The sequence below is a fragment of the Rhinatrema bivittatum genome, chromosome 16 (genome assembly GCF_901001135.1).
Source record: "Rhinatrema bivittatum chromosome 16, aRhiBiv1.1, whole genome shotgun sequence".
Taxonomy (NCBI): Eukaryota; Metazoa; Chordata; class Amphibia; order Gymnophiona; family Rhinatrematidae; genus Rhinatrema; species Rhinatrema bivittatum.
In genome coordinates, this window is record NC_042630.1 from 5,094,349 (window position 1) to 5,114,780 (window position 20,432).

At 44.1% G+C, this 20,432-nt stretch overlaps 1 protein-coding gene across 2 annotated transcripts in view; it reads left to right on the forward strand.

The window, feature by feature from the left end:
• Window positions 1–20,432, forward strand: part of LOC115078357 (killer cell lectin-like receptor subfamily B member 1B allele C) — a 359,813-nt gene that overhangs the window by 103,895 nt on the left and 235,486 nt on the right. For both annotated transcript variants that reach the window (XM_029581260.1, XM_029581261.1), the window contains exon 7: window positions 1,561–1,563. The gene's annotated coding sequence lies outside the window, so the exon portion shown is untranslated. The remainder of the gene's footprint in view (window positions 1–1,560; window positions 1,564–20,432) is intronic.

A 20,432-nucleotide genomic window follows, 5' to 3' on the forward strand; every position in this document is an offset into this window, starting at 1 on the left:
AATGGAATATTTAAAGTTGGCAGTTAATGGGATTATAGTATAAAGTCATTGAGAGTTGTCCTTAAGAGTATGGTTAAGAAGCCAAGAGTTTAGGTCTTTTTTGAAAGATTTTGAGTTTTCTTGCGCGGTGAGGAAGTGGGGTAGTGAATTCCATAGTTTTGGTCCGATGATGGAGAAGGCTCTGTTTCTGGTGGAGGATAGTTTGGCATTTGGGAGTGAGGGAATCACAAGTTGAAGTTTACTAGAAGTTCTTGTTGTGCGTTGAGGGCGAAGTATGTGTATAATGTCATCAAAGGTAGTGTAGTCGGCTTTGTAGATTGCATTGTGGATCAATGAAAGAACTTTGTATTCAATTCTTTTTTCTATTGGGAGCCATTGTAATTGGTTGAGGACAGGGGTAATGTGATCATATTTGCTTTTACCCGTTAGAAATCTGGCAGCAGCATTCTGAAGTAGCTGCAAGGGCCTCAAAGATGATTTTGGTAAACCAATCAAAAGGGAGTTGCAGTAATCCAAACCGGAAGAGATGAGGGCTTGTAGTACGGTTTTTAAATCGTGGGGGTGAAGAAGAGGTTTTAGGTGTTTGATTATTTGTAGTTTATGAAAGCCTTCTTTAATTTTTGTAGAGATGTGTTTTTTGTAATTTAGATCAATGTCTAACCAAAAACCCAGGTCTTTCACGTTTTCTTTAAGTTGGATGAGGGTCTTATCGAAGTGGAAGGGTGGTATTGTTTTTAATCCAAGGTTTTTTCTGTTAATTAGGATACATTCAGTTTTGCTCATATTTAAGCATAATTTGAGGTGGATTAACATGTTTCTGATTGCATCAAGGTGAGAGGCTGCTTTTGACATGGCATCTTCTATCGTAGAGGAGATTGGAACAAGAATTTGTATGTCATCGGCATACATGTAATAAGTTATGTCAAGGCTTGATAAGAGATGGCATAAAGGAATAAGGTAGATGTTGAATAAAATGGGAGATAGAGCCGATCCCTGTGGTACACCTGTTTCGAGGGGGATAGGGCTTGAAGATAAATTGTTGTAAGAAACTTTGAAAAATCTATTATTAAGGAAGGAAGTGAACCAACTAAGAGTATTGCCAGCAAGCCCAATAGATTCAAGGTTGGAAATCAGAATTTTGTGATCCACTGTGTCGAAGGCTGCAGAGAGGTCCAACAGAATCAGAAGGTGACCTTTTTTGTTGTCGAGACCTCTTAGGATGGTATTGGAAAGGTTAAGTAGGAGAGTTTCCGTACTGCAGTTTTTTCTGAAGCCGAATTGGGTGGGATAAAGAATTTTGTTATCATCAAGATGATCGATGAGTTGTTTCAGAGCAGCCTTCTCAGTCATTTTGGCAAAAAAGGGTAGGTTAGAGATTGGGCGGTAATTATTTAGGTCATTAGGATTGAGGTTTTTTTTCTTTAAAAGAGGTGTAATAGTGGCGATTTTTAGCTTGGGAGGTAGCTCGCCTTCCTCAAGCAATTTGTTGATGATAGCTGCAATTGTAGGGGCTAAAGGATAAGCAATTTCTTTAAATGCTCGGGTGGGAATGGTGTCTAGGTCGTGTCATGCAGGATTGATTTTTTTCAGCATTTTTTCTGTTTCCGTGATGGAGATGGGTCTGAAGTCGAGCCAAGGAGAGATGTTGTTTGTTGATGTTAGAATATTGGAGTTTGATGAGGTGCTGAAGGCATCTGTTATTTTGGAAATTTTGTCCTTGAAAAAGATAGCTAAATCTTGGCTTAGGTTTTTTTTGGTGATGGTTGAGTTGGAGATGCAGTTATCGGTAATGAGGTTGTTAACAATGTTAAATAAGGATTTGGATTTGTTGGTGGCGTTTATTATTTTTTTGCCGTAGTAGTCCCGTTTTGTGTTTTGGATTGATTTTTTGTAGGCAGCTAATTGTGTGCGATATTTCTGTTGAGTGGCGGGCAGCTTACTTTTTTGCCATTCTTTCTCTGTTTTCCTGAGGGCTGTTTTCATGTTTTTGAGAGTGGTGTTAAACCAGGGGTTTTGATTTTCATTTTTGTTCTTTAGATGTTTGACCCTCTCTGGATTAATGATATTAGCGGTTTTTTCAGTGATTAGAGCCCAGGAATGGATAGCGTTGTTTATGTTTGACAGATCTAGATTCTCTAGTTGAGATCCCAACTCTTGAAGGAGGAGATTAGATTGAAAAGGAGGACGGAATTTGAAGGATTTTTTTGTAGGAATGTTATTTGATGGGTTGTTGCAGTTCATTTGGGACTTGCATAATAAGAGATGGTGGTCAGACCATGGGACTGGATTATAAGAAATGGAAGTGTTCATGAAGAAACTATTGGTGAAAATCAGGTCAAGTGTGTGACCTGCTTTATGAGTGGAATTATTCACTTGAAGTATGAAGTTTAAACTTGACATCATGTCTAATAGAGTTTCGCAGCTTGGAGAACAGGGGTTGGCATCTGTATGGAGGTTGAAGTCACCGAGGATGATAGAAGGTTTTTTCATGTTGATGTTTGTAATAAGAAATTCAAGGAGCGGAAAAATGTTACTGTCTAGAAGTTTAGGTGGGCAATATACAAGGCAGATTTGAAGATATTGGGATTCGAAAAGAGAAACTTCAAATTGTTTTGGGAGATTATGTGGGATCATTTTCATTGAAAAGTGTTTTTTTATAATAAGTAGCAGGCCTCCTCCTCTTTTGTAATTGCGAGGGATTGAAAAGGTATCATATTCATTGAAGACCAGTTGGTTCAGAATTACTTGATCAGTGTTTTTAAGCCAGGATTCAGTTATGGCAAAGAAGTCTGGGTTATTTTCTTGTAGAATGTCGGAAATTAACATGTGTTTCTTGGATAAGGATTGAGCATTGATGAGGAGGAAGGTGAGACAAAGAAAGTTTTTGTTATTTTTCATAAGAGGGATGTTTATAAGACGTCTGTGTCTGTTTTGGAGATGAGGGTTGGTGAGTGATACCATCTTTGTATTGGTTGATAACGTGGAAGAAAGAAATCCGGATGAAAGGTACATGAAGTTGAATGAGGCTGAAGGAGGACCGAGTGGTGGTTGAGTGTAGTTCGTGAGGTAGTTGGAGGATGAGTGTAGTTTGAGTTGTAGCAGGAGGATGAATGTGGTTCAAGATGTAGCTGGAGGTTGAGTGTTGTCCGAGTAGTAGCTGGAGGATGAGTGTTGTCCGAGTGGTAGCTGGAGGTTGAGTGTTGTCCGAGTGGTAGTTGGAGGAAGAGTGTTGTCCGAGTGGTAGTTGGAGGAAGAGAGTTGTCCGAGTGGTAGCTGGAGGTTGAGTGTTGTCCGAGTGGTAGTTGGAGGAAGAGTGTTGTCCGAGTGGTAGTTGGAGGTTGAGTGTTGTCCAAGTGGTAGTTGGAGGATGAGAGTTGTCCGAGTGGTAGCTGGAGGTTGAGTGTTGTCCGAGTGGTAGCTGGAGGATGAGTGTTGTCCGAGTGGTAGTTGGAGGATGAGAGTTGTCCGAGTGGTAGCTGGAGGTAGCAGGAGGTTGAGGGTGATCCGAAGAAAGTTGAAAGAATTAGTGAGGAAAGTAGAGGTTTCTGGTTTTTTTTTAATCTCAGTGGCTGCATGAAGGGGTGCACAAAGGGGCCAGCCCCTTTGTCGCGCTCCTTCAGCGCACGACGCCTGCAGGAGGGTAAATTTAAAAGTCCCTCTCAGCCTGTTGATTGGCTGTCTGTTTGTTTGTGGGTTGGTTTCCGGGCGGTGACTGGCGGCGCGATCGGGGGCTGGACTCGCCGGGGGCAAGGGGATTAGGAAGGCCTAATGTATTTGATGTATTTGGCTATCAGCTCTATAAGGGGTGATGGGTCCGAATCTAGCGTTCCTGGTGTTGCATAGATGAGGCATAATTGTAGGTGTTCTGACTTGAAGAGGGAGAATTCGAGTTTTGTGGTAAAGTTTGTTAGTTGAAGCGTGAGGCCTAGTTGTTTTTTGGCTGCCAGTAGAAGGCCGCCTCCTTTTGTTTTAGGTCTAGGTACTGAAATAAGATCGTAAGCTTGTGTAGGTAGTTGGTTTGTTAATACTATGTCTGAAGGTTTTAACCATGTTTCCGTGATTGCACATACGTCTGGGTTGACTTCTATGAGATAATCATTGAGGATATGCATTTTTTTGGAAAGTGACTGTGCGTTGAATAGGGTTAATGTGAACAGTGAGAGACCTAAGAGTTGAGTGAGAGGGGATGTCATTATTGAGATTAGTCTTTGTTGTCTTGTAGCATGTTGGGAGATCGCTGTTGTGGTTGTTCTTGATTTGTTCTTGATTGTGGGAATAGGATGTGGGTGCATCTTTGAAGTGGTTGTGTATAGTGGTAGAGGTTGTGAGGTGAGATCGTTCTGTTGTGGAGGGGTCAGATGGCTGGTTCTCCAGAATATTAGGGTAATACAGCTATGGCCTCAGAGGGGTTCTAAAGCTGTGTCTGGGTAACTATTGCTGAGAGGAGAGAGGAGAGTCTCCTTCTGGTTGCAATTGGGTCTGCACGAAGGGGAGCACAAAGGGGCTCGCCCGGTGTGCAGCGCCTGAGATTCGCAGTAATATTTAAAGGGCCTTGAAGTCGCGGTCAATTGAGGTCACTGGGGCGACCGTGTTGTGATTGGCTGCTGCGGTGTGCCGTCGGGCTGGGCTGAGGGCTGGGGGCTGAGGGCTGGGTTTCAGGGCGGCGATCGGCGGTGGCAGCGTTCAGCGGCGGTAGTCACGTGGTCGGCGCAGGTTCCACGGAGGTAGGTATTCAGCAGAGGGTGGCAGGTACATGTGGGTATCTTTGGTTGTTCTTATCCCTAAGTATCCCTGTTTATGCACTGAAGACGTGTTTATTCCTGCTGTTTCCTGTACAGGTATTCAGCAGAGGGTGGCAGGTACATGTGGGTATCTTTGGTTGGTCTTATCCCTAAGAATCCCTGTTTTTGCACTGAAGACGTGTTTATTCCTGCTGTTTCCTGTACAGGTATTCAGCAGAGGGTGGCAGGTACATGTGGGTATCTTTGGTTGGTCTTATCCCTAAGTATCCCTGTTTATGCACTGAAGACGTGTTTATTCCTGCTGTTTCCTGTACAGGTATTCAGCAGAGGGTGGCAGGTACATGTGGGTATCTTTGGTTGGTCTTATCCCTAAGTATCCCTGTTTATGCACTGAAGACGTGTTTATTCCTGCTGTTTCCTGTACAGGTATTCAGCAGAGGGTGGCAGGTACATGTGGGTATCTTTGGTTGGTCTTATCCCTAAGTATCCCTGTTTTTGCACTGAAGACGAGTTTATTCCTGCTGTTTCCTGTACAGGTATTCAGCAGAGGGCGGCAGGTACATGTGGGTATCTTTGGTTGGTCTTATCCCTAAGTATCCCTGTTTTTGCACTGAAGACGAGTTTATTCCTGCTGTTTCCTGTACAGGTATTCAGCAGAGGGCGGCAGGTACATGTGGGTATCTTTGGTTGGTCTTATCCCTAAGTATCTCTGTTTTTGCACTGAAGACGTGTTTATTCCTGCTGTTTCCTGTACAGGTATTCAGCAGAGGGCGGCAGGTACATGTGGGTATCTTTGGTTGGTCTTATCCCTAAGTATCCCTGTTTTTGCACTGAAGACGAGTTTATTCCTGCTGTTTCCTGTACAGGTATTCAGCAGAGGGTGGCAGGTACATGTGGGTATCTTTGGTTGGTCTTATCCCTTAGTATCTCTGTTTTTGCACTGAGGACGTGTTTATTCCTGCTGTTTCCTGTACAGGTATTCAGCAGAGGGCGGCAGGTACATTTGGGTATCTTGTTGCTGCAGGTTCTGCTAAAAACTCATCTCTTCACTCATGCATACAATTTATATTAAGTTTACTACACTACATTATGAATGGTAATTTAATTATCTTTTTATGAATTTTAATGTGTTTGTATATGATTTTATGATCTGTTTGTTAATGTGTAATACTACTTGTGTATGTGCAAATATGTAAACCGCCTAGACGGATAGTCCCCTACCCATTGTGCGGTATATAAGAATTTTAAATAAATAAAATAAATCTCAGTGAGTGGTGGCTCTGTCCTGCCTGGAGATGTCTGTAAGGTCACTGGGAGAGGACACTTCCTTCCTGTGTTAGCTCATACAGTAACCTCTTACATCCTTAAAGTTTCCTATCCTCTTCTCTATTTGTTACCCTTCCTCACGTGTCCTGCTTCTGGTTTTCCCCCAATTGCTATTGCACTTCCACACAGCTCCCACCTATTTTAACTCCCCTCAGAGGATTTAATTACCTTTCTTGGTTTTGCTGCAGACTATTTCAGAGTTTGTGTCCGTGCTGTGAATCAAACTCCTCTCCCTTCCTTTCTGTTCTTTTGCAGGGGCTCTGTATCAGGGTCCATGGGACAGGGCCGGTGCGTGGCAGTAGGTAATGGCAGGTTTTATTCTGATTCCTGCAGCAGTCTCAATAACTGGATTTGCCAGAAAGAAGCTGGGAAGGAATAAAGATCCCCAGAGCTGCTCGTGGCCTGTGAGGGGAAGCTGTGCAGAATAAGGACAGATTGTGAGTTTCACTGAAACCAATGCCATCCTACAAATCTATGTCCCATCTAGGGAGGTAAGGTCTGCGGGAAGTCCCTTCCATGCTCACCTCAGTGCAACGCGGGACAGAACTTTCTCTGTAGCTGCTCCAAATGCCTGCAATGCTCTTCCAGGCCCGAAGTGCCCATCATCAGCTATGCAAGTGTTTAAAAAAGCTTTGAAGACTTCATTCAGGAATGCATTTAACTTACCAGAGTAACAGGTGCATTGTTTTTATTTTATTTAAGATCTTTGTACATTTCTGTTATTTCTTAAGGATTCTTAGTCTGTATTGATTTGTATCATTTTAATGTGCTGTGTTTTGTGTTATAAAACTATGTGTAGTATTGTTTCCTGCCCCAACCTCTTAAAAAGATGTGGTTTATAAATAATTTTAAATAAATAAGAACATAAGAACATAAGAAAATGCCATACTGGGTCAGACCAAGGGTCCATCAAGCCCAGCATCCTGTTTCCAACAGTGGCCAATCCAGGCCATAAGAACCTGGCAAGTACCCAAAAACTAAGTCTATTCCATGTAACCATTGCTAATAGCAGTAGCTATTCTCTAAGTGAACTTAATTAATAGCAGGTAATGGACTTCTCCTCCAAGAACTTATCCAATCCTTTTTTAAACACAGCTATACTAACTGCACTAACCACATCCTCTGGCAACAAATTCCAGAGTTTAATTGTGCGTTGAGTAAAAAAGAACTTTCTCCGATTACTTTTAAATGTGCCCCATGCTAACTTCATGGAGTGTCCCCTAGTCTTTCTACTATCCGAAAGAGTAAATAACCGATTCACATCTACCTGTTCTAGACCTCTCATGATTTTAAACACCTCTATCATATCCCCCCTCAGTCGTCTCTTCTCCAAGGTGAAAAGTCCTAACCTCTTTAGTCTTTCCTCATAGGGGAGTTGTTCCATTCCCCTTATCATTTTGGTAGCCCTTCTCTGTATCTTCTCCATCGCAATTATATCTTTTTTGAGATGCGGCGACCAGAATTGTACACAGTATTCAAGGTGCGGTCTCACCATGGAGCGATACAGAGGCATTATGACATTTTCCGTTTTATTCACCATTCCTTTTCTAATAATTCCCAACATTCTGTTTGCTTTTTTGACTGCCGCAGCACACTGAACCGACGATTTCAATGTGTTATCCACTATGACACCTAGATCTCTTTCTTGGGTTGTAGCACCTAATATGGAACCCAACATCGTGTAATTATAGCACGGGTTATTTTTCCCTATATGCATCACCTTGCACTTATCCACATTAAATTTCATCTGCCATTTGGATGCCCAATTTTCCAGTCTCACAAGGTCTTCCTGCAATTTATCACAATCTGCTTGTGATTTAACTACTCTGAACAATTTTGTGTCATCTGCAAATTTGATTATCTCACTCGTCGTATTTCTTTCCAAATCATTTATAAATATATTGAACAGTAAGGGTCCCAATACAGATCCCTGAGGCACTCCACTGTCCACTCCCTTCCACTGAGAAAATTGCCCATTTAATCCTACTCTCTGTTTCCTTTTAAAGAGTTTGCAATCCACGAAAGGACATCGCCACCTATCCCATGACTTTTTACTTTTCCTAGAAGCCTCTCATGAGGAACTTTGTCAAACGCCTTCTGAAAATCCAAGTATACTATATCTACCGGTTCACCCTTTTTTTATTATAATAGTTTCCCTTTTGAAATATTTGAAGTCAGTGGTATTTTGCATCCATTTGAAAATGTTTTGTTGAAGTCAATTTCCAGAATGCCTCAAAGCTGAGAAGTCAGGTGCCTGTGGTCAGGAAATTCCCACTAACAATGAGTGGGGTTATACAGAAAACCCTTCGGCACAAGGAAAATAAAAAACCCATAAGGTATTAGGGCTATTGTAACACAAGGGTAGGGCTTGGTATTCAGAAAGTCGTGAATACATGAAATTCAATTTCAATATAATAAACCTCCCCTACAAGAACAGCCCTCAAACAGTAACAACACTACCTATGACAACATGCCATACTGAGTCAGACCAAGCATCCTGTTTCCAACAGTGGCCAATCCAGATCACAAGTACCTGACAACAAATATTACACAATGCCCTAAACACTAGTACATCTCCTATTAGGAAAATGTATTGCGATAGAAATTGAGCACAGTGAATTTGGAAAGAGAACCCCCTGAAACGTGGCCATGTCGGGGTCGTGATCAAGATGGACACTCAAGATAAGTTTTGAAAGTTCTTTGCTCTCCCGCTTTGGTTGAAATTCTTGCGGAGTACCTGTCCTGGGACCTTCGTGATATTTAAAAAAAAAAAAGAAATAGAAAAAGAAACACAAAATAATTTTTTTGAACTGTTGATAATAAATTAAAATAACGTTGGACCAGAGGTTTATACGGCTTGCTGACATTTTCAAGTTGTATTCATGAAGGTCCTACAAACTCAGTAACTGAAAAGTTATAAAATTCTACTGGGGAATTGGTGTTTTATGTTCTTATGTTCTCCACAACCATCATTCTCATTCATGTCTAATGTAGACATTAAGATTGCAGCATTGGTATTGGCTAATAGATTGAGTCTTGTAATCACAGATTTAATTCTACCAGAACAGGTGGTATTTGTTTGTAGTCATCATGATCAGTGTAATCTTTGCAAGTTAATTTATGCTCTGTGGGACAAGTCCTCATTGCCTACATGTGGTCTAATCATTATTTTAGATACAGAAAAGGCCTTGATAAGATACAGTGAAGTATATGTTTGGGTTATTGGGGAAATATAGCTTTGGTGAGCCTTTCTTGCAGTGGATAACACTCCTATATTCTGATCCCCAGGTGAGAGTGTTATTTAATGGTTGGATATTTAACCCATTCAGTGTATTGAATGGCACCAGACAAGGCTGCTCTTCATCTCTACTTATGTGTGATAACAGCAGAACCCTTGGCAACTAAACCGATGATTTGTTTGTTCACCGATATTTTCTTATTTGTAGGAAACCCATCTGACTTGCTTAAAATGATTTTCTCTTTTCCAAGATTATGGTTTGTTTGCTGGGCTTTCTATTAATTTTATCATATCTGAAGCACTATCTCTAGACGAAGAAATGAAGGATCAGTCGCAGGGTTTTTTCCTTAAATGGTCTTTTTCAGGTTTGACGTATTTAGAGTTAAGATTTTCTTCTTGCCTTATTGATATTTATGATCTTAATATTTCACCAGTTTTAGATATCTTGCAGCAACAGTTACAAGCATGGCTGGAATTGTCACTTTCTGTTAGGTAGATGTACTCCCTTCAAAATGATGTTATTGCCCAAATTTCTCTACAGGATCCAGATGCTTCCTTGTTGGCTGTTATGTAAAGACCTCGTTAGTTGAAGTCTATGGTTTCTAATTTCTTGTGGCGAGCTAAATCCAAGAGAATTAATTATACCCTAAGGCATGAACATGTGTAAGGGAAATAAAGAAAAGCCTAGCACAGCATGTTCACAGAACTGGCATGCAGCCCAGAGGATGAGTGGCCCGACCAACCACTTCTGTGGCTGGAATGTATTGTTGGCTGGAACTGCTGACACAGGCTTGATCTCAGGATAGTGAGTAATTCTGTCCTGGCATGTACACATAGCTCAAACTTGACACACACACATTTGTTGACAACGGGCTATAAGAGACAGGGAATTACAGCAGTAGATGGAGAGGAGACTGTAGACACCTTTGCGGACATGTAAAGTGTAGAACCCCTGCACCTGTGATGCGCCTTTCTCTGCCAGGCTGATGTAATAACAGGGTGTTGTGAGTATTTGTTGAAGTGCACATTAAGGGTTGTATAATTGTTAATAATCATTCAGTCGTTGCATGTATTATAGCACCTATTTGTCAATAAAGTATTCTTATTCATCATTTGCCTACCTAATTCCTTACAACATGCATTTCACAAATGTCAGATTTTACATATTAGAATGCAGTTTGTCAACTGAGATTTGGATAGGGATGGATTACTGAATGCTATCAATTCTGTATCTTGGGTTTGGTGAACACAGTCATGTTTCCACTTTCACCTTGGGTTAAGTCGCATTCTGACTCGAAAGTGCCTGTAGCTTTGAGATCTGCAATTAAAAAAACCAAAAAACATGGAAATAATTATGCGCTTGGTGGGGTCTGCTTAAACTACTTCCAATTTTTTTGCCACAAATAGGGAATCCACAGTTCCTTCCGGGCCATGGTAAGAACATGCCATACTGGGTCAGACCAAGGGTCCATCAAGTCCAGGATCCTGTTTCTAACAGAGGCCAAAACCAGGCCACAAGAACCTGGCAAGGACCCAAAAACTAAGTCTATTCCATGTTACCATTGCTAATGGCAGTGGCTATTATCTAAGTCAATTTAATTAATAGGTAATGGACTTCTCAGGTAATACCTGTTTTATGTTTCCTAGCTTTCAAGGGGAATAAGGAATATTTCACATCTATATTGTTTAGCAAGAGATATAGTTTATTCTTTTGAGCAACTGCAACAGGATTTTTCTATTCCCAGACAGCATTTTTATTTTTATTTTTTTGGCACGTCACTCTTGTTCGAGGCTCCTGCCACAGTGTCCTGTGCTTTTCCATTCTAAATTAAGAGTTAGTGGGGTATAAATCTAATCAGATTTCTGTCTGGTACATAGTGTCTAATGATCTGAAGTTGGTGAAACAATCACCCCAAGGTCTCTCTCCTGCTCTGTGCACATCAGCCCTTCACCCCCCATTGAATACATTTCTTTCAGATTTCCACACCCCATATGCATGACTCTGCACTTCTTGGCATTGAATCTCAGCTGCCATAATCTTTGACCACTCTTCCAGCTTCCTTAAATCCTGTCTCATTCTCTCCACTCCTTCCAGCGTGTCCACTCTGTTGCAGATCTTAGTGTCGTCCGCAAAAAGACAAACCTTACCTTCTATCCCGTCCGCAATGTCACTTACGAAGATATTGAACAGGACCGGTCCCAACACTGACCCTTGCAGCACTCCACTCATCACTGCTCTCTTTTCAGAGTAAGTTCCATTTACCATCACACATTGTCTTCTGTCCTTCAACCAGTTTGCTATCCAGGCCACCACCTTGGCACTCACTCCTAAGCTTCTCATTTTATTCACAAGCCTCCTGTGTGGTACCGTATCAAAAGCTTTGCTGAAATCCAAGTAGATGACATAGAGCGCTCTTCCACAATCCTTCCTTAGTCACCCAATCAAAAAAGTCTATCAGATTCATCTGACAGGACCTTCCCTTGGTGAAACCTGAACCAGAGGCGGCTTGGTTGTGAAAATTCCATCTTCCTTACAAACCTTCATATCTAGAAAAGGAACACAATTCGTCTGAATATCACAAGTAAACTTTAAGTTTACATCCTTCCCATTTAATTGGTGAAAAAATTCTTCAAACTCTGCTCTAGACCCCGATCAAATAATGAGGATGTCGTCCATGTAACACTACAATCTCACTTGTTTGTATCATGGAGACAAATAAACAAACTTCTCCTCAAAAGCAGTGACATACAAACATGCAGATCCAGGGCCATAGTAGCCCCCATTGCAGTTCCAGGATTCTGCTGGAAAAACTCATTTTTAAACAAAACATAGTTCTGAGTCAAGGCAATAGCTGCTAGTTCCTCCAAAAAATGTGAGGGGACCTTCTTCTCTACCCTGGTTTCCAAAATCTCTTGAATCAAACCAATAGTAGCTTCCTGAGGGATACTGGAATATAAGGATTCAATATCCATAGATATAAGGAAAGTGGATTCAGTCATCACAGGAAGGGCATCCAACACTTATTAAATGAGAAGAATCTTTAATATATGATCAAGCTAATGGAACAAAAGGTTGTAAAAACCGATCTACATAAATCGATAATGGCTCTAACACCAAGCCAATACCTGATACAATCAGTCTTCCGGGTGGAGAATCTAAAGACTTATGCACCTTCGGAAGTATGTAAAAAAACAGGAATGCGTGGATTATGTTGTACTAAAAAGGCCGCCTCCTTTGCAGTAACCCATCCCACACTCAAAGCTTCCATCACTATGCTGATATTCGTGCAGATGAGGCAGTAGGATCCTCTACTAATCTGCAATAAAACTTCTCATTTCTAAGCTGCCGATATATCTCCTGTTCATATTTACTTTTATCTAGAATTACAATAGCCCCGCCTTTATCGGTGGGTTTAAACACTAGATCTTTTTGATGACTAAGATTTTCCAACGCTAAATATTTTTCCTTCTTCAAAAGCCACCATGAGTGGATGCATCCAAAAAGATGGATTTTTCACAACTGAGCCATCAACACTTGTCATGTTACTTCCTTGAAAAAACATTTTTAAACCTCAAACGGAAAAATTTTTGTAATGCAAGCCGAATTTCAGACGGATCATACTGAGGGGTGGGCACAAAAGAGAAACGCGATTTAATACCCCCAATTCTACAGCTGTTAAAGAGTATGAAGATAGATTTATAACTAAATCACAATTCATATTTACTGTTGATTTCAATCCCGTAAACAAATCGGACTGCAGTTCTGTGAAGGACGACCTCCTCGTCCACCTCTGCATTCTGTCGCATGACTAAAAAAGAGACATGACTCCCTTCTTCCCCTGACGAATTACCAGATGATGAATCGAAATTGGTGGGTTTTTTCAATTTTGAACAATTTTTATGACACCATGGATAAACATATCCATGAGTGTAATCGTTCTCATCACGTTTAAATTTTTTCAACTTTGTTTCTTTCAACTTCTCACGCAATGCCTCAATATTTTGATTTAACTCATTTAATTTTACATCAAATGATTCTATGGGCATGTTATTCTTAAGGGTATCGCTCAAGATATCGATCTCTTTCTGTGTGTCCACCAATAGTTTGTGTTTCAACTATGAGGATCATAAGATCCATGGAACATTTATTCAAAATTGAGTTCCATTTTGCCACAAAAGCAGGATCCTCAGCAAACAAATATGGCTCTTTATATAGCCGTAATCCTCGTGGAATTCTTTTAACCCTCAAATATTCAACTAAGGTGGACACATGTAAATCTGATCGAACTGATAGTTTATGCAAGTGAGCTAGATCTAACCATTGAGCGTCACCCACAAATTGTCTTATTTTCAAACAAAGGAACCTCTTTCAACAAAGAGTCCAGCGCCATATCAGGATAACTAAACACTGAGTCAATAGAAAACACCATAATACATCAATAGATGAAAAATACACTGGCAATTAATAATATAATCACACAATCAATCAAGTTATACCATATAGTGACATAATTTGTTGTCAATCTTTATTTTAATTTAAAAAAATATCAAAAAATCTTTTTCAATCCTTTTGAGCTTCAAATATACAAAGGGAATACATATATAAAACTGACATACGACTTCCTGGATGACATCACTGGGGTCGACAGCACTGTGAGCTGGCTCCAGGCCCTCCCCCCCAGAATCGGCCGCCATCCCTCCCTTAAAATTATAAAAAACAATTTTTCTCAACTGGATGTAGTGCAGGACGTCAAGGGCTGCTATTTTGCTGCAGTTTGGTGAAAAAAACGAGCATCCAGATGCCCGCAGTGAGCCTGAGACTGGTGCGGCCTACCTGGCTCCCCTGGTGAGTTTGCTCCAGAGCACCTCTGTTCAAATCAGCTGCCATCCTCCCTCAGTCTGTTTTCCTTTGCCTGTCTGGCGCTTGGTGGTGATAGAGGACATGTGGGGCTGTCGTTTCGCCGTGGCTGGGGACCAAAACGAGCGCCCTGCGACCTGATATGCGCCAAAGATCGGCACGGACTCCCCAGAAGAAAAGGCATAGTGTGGCCAAGATGGCTGCTGCCATCGCAGGAGATAGCACAGCTCCGGTGGCAGAGGTCTCCGAGACGGCCCTCCTAAAAATATCTGCTAGGGTTGCTGAAGTGCTGGATGCCAGGCTGTTAAAAATTCAATCCTCCATGGAGGAAATAAAGAATGCAGTAGAGGGGCAGGCTAAAAGGCTGGACGAGGCGGAGCATAGAGTATCTGATCAGGAAGACCGGCTGCATATTGTGGAAAAGCAAGTGCAAGATCTAACCATGCAAAATTCCTCGCTGCTGGACCGTTTAGAGGATCAAGAGAATAGGAACCGGCGTAACAATATCAAAATAATTGGCCTTCCAGAATCCGTGTCAGACCAAGAATTGTATGATCTTATTGAAGTCTGGCTGCCAGCTCAGGTGGGTCTGACTTTGATTTCTGGTCGCTCGCGCTGCGAAAGGGTACACAGAATGGGGCCGACCAGGGAAGTGACTTGCAAGCCTCGGCCTGTGATGGCCAGAATTTTAAACTGGTCCCACAAAATTCAACTTATGAGAGCCTTTCGGCAGCACAGGGGTGTGGAATATCAGGGCCACTGGATCATGCTGTTTCATGATTTCTCCGCAGCAGTCTCAGCGCAGCGTAAAGCTATGTCTCCTGCATGCACAGAGTTACACAAAAGGGGGATCCAGTTTGCACTACTTTTTCCCTGTACGTACCAGGATCAGTCCAGGACACCTGGGTTGTGACTCCGCACCAGTAGATGGAGACAGAGCAAAACCTGTCGGAGTGAGTCATATAAGCCCCTGTGCCAGTCACAGCCCCTCAGTCTTACTCTGTCTCCAGTAGATGGTGCAGGTCCAGTCACAGCCCCTGCCTGCCCTGATTCTGTGTGGTTAGTCAGGTTTGGTTGGTTTTTTGGGATTTCTCTTTTAAATTTGTATTTTATTAGTGAGTGAAGTCCTGTCCACCCTGCCTCCCAGGGGGGTTGTGAGGTTCTGAGGGGACCATCCCCCCCTGGTAGAGGCCGCTGCTAGGGTCGAGGACCCGGCTTTCTAGTAGCAGCGCCAGGGGTGACACCGGGGAGCCCGGTTCACTCACCCCTCCTGCAACAGGGCTCCAGGACCGTGGACAGCGACAAGCGGTAGTAAAAAAAAAAAAAAAAAAAAGTTTTTTTCTGTTGTGCCGGCTCTCTGTTACCTCGCGCCGCTGCTTCGGTTTCGTCGGGGGGGGGGGGCGCCGCTAGCAGGGGGGAAGGCGCGGATCGATTTTTTTTCTTTAAGTCGCATCTCTCCGGTTTTCGCCGCGTTTCGCCACCATGCCGCGTGGATCGACTTGTCGGGCCTGCGGCTCGGCGCGCGTGCGCCTATTGCGGGACCGCCGCTGCGCGTCTTGTGTCCCGGGAGGAGAAGGATTGTCGGGGGCAACTCAGGGGACCCGGTCTAGAGCCGCGCGGTGGTGCCTCAGCTGAGAGGCCTCAGGACCTTTTCCCGCTCAGTGCGGGAGTGGCGGCCATCTTGGCCACTGGCCGCGAAATCGCGCGGGAGCCGGCAGGGAACTCGGCCTTGCCTCCCGCGCTTTCCCCGCAGCGGGGGCCGATTCCTCTGATTCTGGTTCCTTTTCGGCGGACTTTGCGCTTCTGTTGCGCAAAGTCCTTAAATGCAAGCGCAGCAGGCGCAGAGGAGCTCCTGGAGGAGGACCTGGCAAGCACGTCCCGAAGAAAAGGAAGGCTAAGGGAGTTGAGGGGTCCTCCCGACAGCTCCTGCGGGAGAAGCGGCCTCCGCGTGGCGTCCCACAGGAGTCGGATACAGAGTTTTCCTCCGCGGCGGACACGGATTCCTCTGAGGAGCCCCTGAAGGGGGCCGAGGAGACGGCGGCGGACGGTTCCACCCAGCCCGGAGCAGGCAAAGGAGCACAAGCCGTGGAGGGGGATGATCCCAAAGTGGTCCACCTATTTCGCAGGGAGGAACTGTCCCCGTTAATTCCGGCCATTCTTCAGGAGCTAGGAATTGAGGCCCCGCCGGTGGTGGTCCAGCAAGAGGCCAACATGGATCCGGTTCTCTTAGGTCTCACGGGCCCAGCAGTGGCTTTTCCATTTCACTTTTCGTCGACGGATATTTTGTTCCGAGAATGGGATACTCCGGAGCTGGGACTGAAGGTCAGTAAGGCCATGGATAAGCTTTACCCACAACCTGAGGACGCGCTGGAGCTTCTCAGACTTCCGAAAGTGGATTCAGCGGTCTCCGCGGTGACAAAGAGGTCTACCGGTTACGGGAGCAACAGAGTCCAGAAGCGATCCGAGGCTGGGCCAACGTTCCGTGGACAAGGTCAGGGCAGCAGACGAATGGAAGGAGTTCTGTAGCAAGGTGGGGTCTGGACCGGCAGCAGGCAGGCAGGCGAAGTTCTGAAGTAAACCGGGATCGAGACACGTAGTGAGCAAGCAGGCTGTGTGCCGAAGCAGGCCAGGGTCGAGGCAGGCGGCAGACAGGCAGGCAGTGTACTGAAGCAAACCGTGGTCGAGGCAGGCAGCAGATAGGCAGACAGTGTACGGAGGCAAACCGGGGTCGAGAATCAGGAAGTCAAACGAGAACGTCACTGAAGCAGGAAAAGGAACGGGAGGCAACTAGTATTCAGAGAACCTAGTTGCAAGGCATTTAGTAGGAGACTGGACACCGGTTAAATGCGGTCCGGGGCGTGACGTCAGCAAAGGGGGCAGTCCCGAACTTCCGGGAGCTGGGCGCACAGAAGGCCCTTCCTCTTGCGCGCAAGGCAAAACGAGAGGGGCGGAGCTTCTGGTGGCCTGGACGGCGTTCTCCACATGGCGAGACAGTGGCCTGGCGGCCTACTGAACCGGAGGCCCAGTGCGGTCCTCCGTGGACCGGAACGAAGGTAAGCGGACCCGACCCCGAACATGGGGGAGGTGGTCGGGACCGTAACACTTCTTTTATAAATAAAATACAATAAAGTACTAGGTCAGAAACGCTGAAGTTGCGTGACCAGCTGGCGTATCATTTACATAGGTTGTCATGTCAACAGCCTGATAGAGGAAACCTAAACTACCCTGACCAGTTCTTCACATTGGGGCCCATTTACCAGCACTCTTTAGAAAATCCCTTGCTCTGTTACAATTTGCTGCTCAGGGCAATCGTTACATCTTGGGCTGTGTTTACAGTTGCCCCCTGTAGTGACAGTCCAGCCTGAGGTTGTAACTGTTGCCTTCTGCAGCACAAGTGGTCGCCAGCTTCAACTGCTGTCCAGGTGTCCTTGGAATTTCTCCAGGTCAGGCTCAGTAGGGCATTTAAAGTTCACATAGCCAGAAAGGCTAATATAGCAGAGGATTCTGGGTCAGTTGCCGTCTCCATGTTGGGCTCCAGCTCAGGCACATATATCAACTGTCATTTTGGGGGGGGGGGGGGGGGGGGTGTTAAACTTTACACTTTTTTTTTCTATCTTTATGGAGTCAGCCTTAGAGGAGCAGGGATCTGAAGGAGCAGCTTCAGTGTGTGAGGGAGCCAGGAGCCCCTGGCTATCAAGTACACTGGCTTGTTGCGGACGAAGTTTTAGTCAGGGGTGTCCAACGCCCTCCCAGTCGCACGGCTTCTGCTGAGGTATGGCCCACGATGGTGCCTAACACCTCAGGGAGCTGGCCTACCAACTATATAAAATTATTTTTTTTGAAAATATCAGACTGCAGGACTGCGCCTCTAGCATCTGCTGGAGTCAAGAGAAATACTGAGGGACTGCAGGTGGCGCTCTCGTTATGTAGCACTGCCAAATGTTTTTGCTCTCTGACTCCATCTGCTGGTAGGAATGCACAACCCACTGGTCTGGACTGATCTAGATATGTTCAAGAATAACCGATTCACATCTACCCGTTCTAGACCTCTCATGATCTTAAACACCTCTATCATATCCCCCCTCAGTCGTCTCTTCTCCAAGCTGAAAAGTCCTAACCTCTTTAGTCTTTCCTCATAGGGGAGCTGTTCCATTCCCCTTATCATTTTGGTTGCCCTTCTCTGTACCTTCTCCATCGCAATTATATCTTTTTTGAGATGCGGCGACCAGAATTGTACACAGTATTCAAGGTGCGGTCTCACCATGGAGCAATATAGAGGCATTATGACATTTTCCATTTTATTCACCATTCCCTTTCTAATAATTCCCAACATTCTGTTTGCTTTTTTGACTGCCGCAGCACAGTGAGGAAAAGCATAAACATGGGCAAGAGCATAAAATGGTCTTTCCACGCAGTTGAGTTATGAACTGGTACATATAAACATTCATAAAAAAAAAAAAAAAAAAAAAAAAAGGAATCCAGAAGAAAGTCTCAAGCTTTACCACTTAAAATCGCAATTTTCAGTAGATTAGATAAAGAATCATTAATAATTAATAACCGAATCAGCAAGCCTGACAATGTACCTTCAAAGATGAAAAAGTCCATCTGGACTACTCAATTATCTGTGGTATTATATAAGAGTCTTATCTTCTATTTCTGTCCACAACTCAATTTTTAATTTTTATATTTTTTTGATTTTGTTGAAAATGTTAATACCAATGTTTTCATATAACTATAAACATTCACCCATACTAATCTGCACAAGGTACCCAGTACCAGGACAGGATTTTAGGCCAGGCCTGGACTGCTGCCATCCCCATCCTGATGCCTTATGCAACCTGTAGCCCTGATTACAATGGGTAGAATCAGGGACTTCACTGGGATGTACATTATGAACCAGGACTGGTCTAAGCTCTCCCTCCTGGAACTGGGTAACCTGGCAGCTCTGCACATCAGAACAGATCAACCTTCCTGTGCTTTTCAGTTCCCCGACTCACAGGGAAGCTGTTTCTGCTACCAAAAAATAAACCAGTTCCATATTATTTATTTATTTAACAGTTTTTTATACCGACCTTCATAGTAAATAACCATATCGGATCGGTTTACAATTAACAAGAGTAAAAACTGGGGTAACAATTCAAGTAAACGAAGGATAAACAATAGGTAGGAATGAGTCAAAGTTACAATCAACAGGGTAAGAGAACTTGGAAGCTTGCAACAAGCTGGAAAGAAGATAAGGCAGGAAATAAATATAAAGTGATACCATATTATACCCATAAATACCACATCTGGAGCTGCCTCCCTTATTTCAGGAAAGGCTTATTCAAGTCCTGGTTCTCTCCATTCCATGCATGATGCTCTCAAAAACAATTGCTCTCAAAAAACATTACTCTCGCCCTACCGCCGTGGGCCCCCGCGCCGACCACGCGGGGAAACTTGATCGCTTCCTGCTAGTTCGGCTTGCCGCCTTCGCCACCGCACCGACAGGCCCTCCCTCCGCGAGCCATCCCACCGCGAGAGGCACGTTATCAGAGGCCTAATTCCACGTCAGCAAGGCGCGCCGCCTACCTACCTCATTCGACGCGACCAAACCAGATTTAAAAGGCCCAGAGCGATCCCAGGCGTCACGCGACAAAGGGGCCCGCCCCTTCGTGCAGTCCCTTCCGTGCAGACCCGAAGAATTGAGCAAAGCTACAGTCAAGGTCTTTTAACCATTGTTGCCACTCTTTCTTTAACCATTACATGGAAAGCCCACAGACGTCCATTCACCACAGACTCCAGAGAAACGCACTGTGAGTAAACGGCATCTAAGACTTCAACAACTCTCACACTTAATTGACAGCCACCTCAGGACACACAACGGACAGCCACCTCAGGATCCACAACGGACTCACACACAACGGACAGCCACCTCAGGACCCACAACGGACTCACACACAACGGACAGCCACCTCAGGACCCACAACGGACTCACACACAACGGACAGCCACCTCAGGACCCACAACGCGGCACACAGTCTCGTGCATTCAACTAGCATTCACCCAGCGATACCAGCTCTCATCCGCACAACATCCACTCAGCGTTACTAACTCTCATCAAAACAGCATTCACCCAACATTACTAGCTTTCATCATCACAATATTCACCCAGTCTGTTCCAACATTTGTCAGCCATTTCACCTTACCTACATACACAATTATCTACGCACTCAAATTCAACTGAACATCCCTAATTCTTCAGGTCAGAATGACCTTGAAACTTCCTATC